The sequence below is a fragment of the Adiantum capillus-veneris genome, chromosome 25 (assembly GCF_014529385.1).
Source record: "Adiantum capillus-veneris isolate H3 chromosome 25, ASM1452938v2, whole genome shotgun sequence".
NCBI classification, from domain to species: Eukaryota; Viridiplantae; Streptophyta; class Polypodiopsida; order Polypodiales; family Pteridaceae; genus Adiantum; species Adiantum capillus-veneris.
The window spans coordinates 59,234,561-59,240,339 of record NC_140955.1 but is presented as its reverse complement, the minus strand read 5'-3'; positions in this window follow the sequence as shown (position 1 = coordinate 59,240,339).

The window sequence follows — 5,779 nt, the reverse complement described above, 5'->3', positions numbered from 1 at the left end:
TGTCATCGGCGATCACCCTTACCCTGTTCCTATTGGTCCGACAAGCCCGGTACCTGACTCTAAACAATACAACGTTTATAGATCATAGGGTGTCCGTGTGCCGTGAGGGTTAACATGCCCCCCTTCCTGATGTAGATTCCGTCCTCGGAAGCTATCCAGTTGAAGCTCGTTCGTCGAGATGGAAGAGCAGTCGACATGGATGTGTGTAGCCTTCTTCAATCACTGCAAAATCAAACAACATTGCCACAGCAATTGCATTCTCATATACAATTAAAAATCATATGCAATTTTAGACAGACAAATTGATTGGTAACAGAATTTTAGACAATTTGTCAGCAATAAACATTAAATTGCAATATAGTCAAATGCATAAACAGATGTAAAGGTAAAAAATTAAACAAGTTCGGGGTCGCTAATTTAACGGTCAAAAGGCACTAGAGCTCGACTATTAATAGCATGGGTAACTTCTCAATTTTTTCTGGTCAATTAAGTTGTTTAATCGCGAGAGCCAAGTATTTGATGTTCGAGGGCTGACTAGAGGCTATACCTAAAAGACCTTGTAGTTAAGCTACGATAAAAGGAATTTCTCATGAAATCATCGCCTGACTGATTACCTTTTCTTTGACCCCCCAAAGTCTTTTCACATTGATTCAGTTTTGATGTGTGTGCTTATTTTGTATGCCTTGGGTTTTTTGCTTTTCAAGGAAAAGCGCCCACACTGGGAACCTCTAGGGCTCTAGTACCATAGGCGATACATGTGAGTGAAGTACCAATTTAAGCAGGGATTTCTCTTCCAGCTTAAAATTTTACATTGTGGCACTTTGATTTTTTGTTTGTTCATTTTCAGCATTTTAATTTTGTAACTTTGGGGGGTCATATAACACTGTTACCCTCCCCAGGCTCATCACATTAGTAAACTCCCTTTATAATACTTAAGCTAAAGGTCAATAGGGTTAAGCCCACTAGAAAGCCCTAGTACATTTCACACAATGCTGCCTAAATCGGATTAAGAACCTAAGTAACCATTGCTTATTAGGAAGGCATTCCCCATGGTATTAAGAGAAGATTTCTAATACCTAGCTTGGTCAAACTAGCTTAGTCGGACTGCTTGATTTTTAAACCTAGACAAGTGATTATGACAAAACATTACATTGAATTAAATGTTTGATACTAAGCAAATGCGCTGAATATTATGCTACCAATCACAATCAAAGCAGACAAACATGGATGCAAAAAGATAAGGGCAATGCTAATGGACATAAAACACCTGTTTGTGTTGATGGTCGCGCTTGATTTGAAGTGTGAACGAGAGAAAGGTTCCATGAAGGTCCAAATCCTATCAATAGCAACACGCTCCTGTACACACTAGGAAACAAAAGGAATACCTCCAGGAGGCACATTAGTGGGAAAAGGTACCAACACTTATTGAACACAACAAAAAACATAAGGAACCCTAACCTAATTATTTGCACTCCCCCTAAAGAGTCAAGGGAATAGGATATTGTAGAGGTTGGGGGGAAACCCTAAAGCTAAACCCCTATCCTCGTCGTCGAGATAAACAAATTTATCATCCATGAGACCATATGTGCCATCCGTGTAGTCATGTAAATTTTCTTCTTCATCATAGGTGCCCATGTTTACTAAGAAGGTCACTAGACGCCTATAGTCATCTTGGTCAAAAGGGTAGGCTTGTGCAATGGGAGAAACGCTCTCTACTAAGTATGGATCGGACGTGGTCAAGAGACGTATCAGCCATTCTAACTCCTCAAAATTCCTCTCACATGCTAGTTTACCTATCAAATCCCATTCACATGCAAGCACTGGAAAGACCATGTGAAACATTTGTGAAAAGTAACGAGGGTACCTCTCACCCAAGGCAGGAGTGGATGACTCTAGCGTACTAGCCATATCTGTACATGCAAATAGATGATGGTTAGAGTGCAAATATTACAAGGGTTGTGTTCTTGTGCATAATTTGTTTTTATTATTTTGTGTTATGGCTCTTGCTCTTTTACTTTTTTATCTTGTTTTTGTGAGTATAAGGCTTTATATATACATTCCCTAAGATTGGAGATTGAGAGGTCAGGGAGGAAGGTTGAGAGGGAAGCAAGTGAATGACGGATGTCAGCAAACACTCCCCCCTTCCTTGGGTAGATCATACTTTTTAGAATGATGTCGTCACCTTTTGAAACCAATTGTTCCAAGTTGTTATGGGTAAAGGCTTTCACCAATAGTTTTCGATCACCCTATGTGTTTCATCTAGTTGCAAGGGTGGTAAGGTACTCTCCCATGATTTTATTTGCAACATTGTTGGAGGTGGTGAATCTACAACGGGAGGTGCAAACTCTTTCTTGCTTGTATGGATATGCACAATGGTAGGTGGAGGTTGTGTCGAAGCTTCTATTTCCGTATAGGAACTACATGAAGAGCAAGAAGCTTCATTTGCTTTTCCTGTTCCTGAGCTAGGTGGAACAAATCGTTCTTTCTTTGGTACCCAAACTAGCTCTGGAGCAGGTGTGTCGCATTCCATGATTTTTTCCTTTCCACGATTTTCAATTTGTTTTGGAGCCATAGGATTGGGTTTACATGGGCCAGGTGACAGGTAAGAGTACAATTTACGTTTGGGCACCCAGATTTGATCATGTCCTTTATAGTATCCTTGGGCTTTTAATAGTCGTTTAGGAATCCAGCGCCACGTTTTCTTACATTTCTTGGAGCGAGTAGGACGTTTCTTACGAGGCTTTCGTTTTTTAGCATCAGCCATGGTTACTAAAGAAGCTTTAGGGACCCACTTGTATGCTTTCTTTCTTATATTAGGATGGTTCTTGTGTGTCTCAAGCTTTCTTTCAACTACATCAGTTGAAGATCTAGAGAGTTGGGCTATGGGGACGTATGGTTCAACCTCCTGGACATGCAATGTCTTGGGTTTTATTTCCTTAGGAAATATCTTAGGGACTATGGCTTGAGTGGTAGGGATAAGAGCTGGTTTTTGCGTTGTGACACCCCCAGTCCCCCAATCAATAGTGCATTTGGTGGCTATCATCCACGTGCGTCCTAGGTTTATATTACCCTCCATAGTTACGGTAGGCATGACCAAAAAGTCTTGAGCTACAATTCCATTGTCATAACTGACAGAAGTGTGCCAGATTCCAAAAACCGTAGTTTTTTTCTTGTTGACACCCTTGACTTGGATAATACTCTCAGATAGAGATGGCTTCCCTAACTAACACCACACCCCATAGGATAGCAGATTATATTTAGCACCCGTGTCCAATAAGGTGTTATATAGCACTTTTCCATAGGCACTATTTAACTCAATAGGGTATCGTAGAGGTGTGTCAGAGTCCAACCAATCCTCTTCGATTTCCACGTGGAATGCATCTGTGACTCCAAGGTTAGCCTCTCGTTTTTGTCTTATATGTTGTTGTCGCTCCTTAGCCTCAGCTTGAGCTTGTATCTTCTTTAACTCGGTTTGTGCTTTGGCGGCCTTCTTTTGATGAATGGCCCGTAGTTCTTCTTGGCTTAAAGGATCATAATATCTTTTGAATTTACTCCCATTGAGGAATCCAATGGTTTCAACTCCATCAAGAGTTTCCACACGAAGGGTACCTTGTGGGGTAATTTCACATACTCTATATGGTCCTTTACCAGCATATTTCAACTTTTTCTTTTTTTTACGTACTCCATACATAAGGACTTTATCACCAACTTTGATGTCCTTGTCCTTCACATGGCGATCAAACCACTTCTTTCTCCTATCCTTTTCCACAAGAGCATTTTGCACAGCCAACTGTCTCTCTTCGTCTAGTTTTTCTAAGATATACAAACGCTCGGTTAAGGGGTTACCATTCCATCCTTCTTGCGAAGCTACCCTAAGACTAGGAATGACAAACTCCCAAGGCATAACCGTTTCTCGGCCGTATACCATTTTGAATGGCGTACAATTAATAGCCACTTTATAAGCAGTACGATAAGCCCATAGAGTAGATGTCAACTTCAAATCCCAATCAGTGCGATGAGCTTCTACCGTCTTGGTTAAAATAGAGATTAGAGTCTTGTTGGTGCTCTCGACTTGTCCATTAGCTTGCGGGTAATAAGGTGTAGACTTATGGTGGGATATCATAAAGGTCGTGGTAAGCTCTCTTATTACCTCATTTATAAAATGGGTACCATTATCACTAACAATTTCAAAAGGGCAACCAAATCTTGTGATAATGTTCTCAAAAAGAAACTTAGCTGTTGTCCTCGCGTCAGCTTTTTGTGAAGCCTTAGCTTCAACCCACTTTGTTACATAGTCCGTAGCAACTAGAATATATCGAGATTGAGTATTGCGAGCTGCGGGACTAATTGGACCTACAAAGTCTAAGCCCCATTTTTCAAATGGTTGGGTTACTTTAATAGGATGTAAGGGCATTGTGTCTTTGTGTTGTGTGGTCTTGTAACGTTGGCACTCATCACACCCTTTTGTAAAAAGTGATGCATCCTTAAATAAAGTTGGCCACCAATAGCCTGATTGCAGCACCTTTCTAGCAGTCAAGTCTCCTGAAAAATGTCCTCCTGCTATGCCCATATGTGCTTCTTGCAAGATATACAAATATTCATCCTCGCGGGCACAACGCCTAAGAATATCGTCCTTGCCTAGTCTATACAGAGTTCCGGCAATCAAACAATAGGGTTCACATTCTTTTACTAGCCTTCGAGCGATATCCTTACGAAGTTCCTTGGGTGGAGAACCATTAACTAAAAAGTTAACAATGTTCTCACTCCATTCAGGCATAGTCTCAACTATGAATAGGGAAGTATCGTGTAATTCATCATCAACTCCTGTAGGGGCTTCACCATTGGGTATGCGAGACAAATGATCAGCCATGACGTGCCTTTTACCGGGTCTCACTACAATCGTGAAATCAAACTCCAGAAGAATTAACAACCATCGTGTGATTCTTCCTATGGAGCATGGCTTGTTTACCAGATACAGCAACGCTTGATGATCCACATAAAATACAAACTTGTTTGCCAGAAGGTAGTAGTGAAATTTCTTTACTGCATAAACCATTGCTAAATCTTCTCGCTCTGTAGTGGTGTAGTTCCTTTCAGCATCGTTCAATTGACGGCTTGCAAAGCTAATGGGATAGTCCAATTTATGTTCTCCTGGTTGAGTGAGAACACACCCAATAGCAAAGTTTGATGCATCAATATGCACATGGAAAATGACATGCCAGTTAGGTGTCCTTAAAATCGGAGCACTTGCTAGTGTTTTCTTCAATTGTTAATAGGCCTGGTCACACTGTTCAGTCCATTTAAATTCAATGAGAAGCTTGTACAAAGGATGTGCTATCTCAACGAAAAATAAAATAAACCGTCGATAATAACCCACGTGTCCCATGAACCTTTGAACTCCCTTGTAATTGGTTGGTGGTGGTAACTCTAGAATCACTTTAATTTTGCTCTCATCGGTTGAGATACCATTCTTAGGTACTATATGCCCTAAAATAACTCCATGCTTGACCCAAAATTGGCATTTGAACGGGTTCAATGAGATACGATATAACCTACACTTTTCAAACACCTTCCGCAAACATGATAGATATTCTTTCCAAGAAGAGTAAACACAAAGGTCGTCTAAGAAAGCTTCACAAAACTCTCTCAAATATTCTTTAAAAGCAGTGTTTATTAATCGTTGGAATGTAGCAGGGGCATTTGTTAAGCCAAAAGCCATCACACGAAATGCAAACACGCCAAATTCTGTGATGAAGGCAGTTTTAGCTTGGTCCTCTAG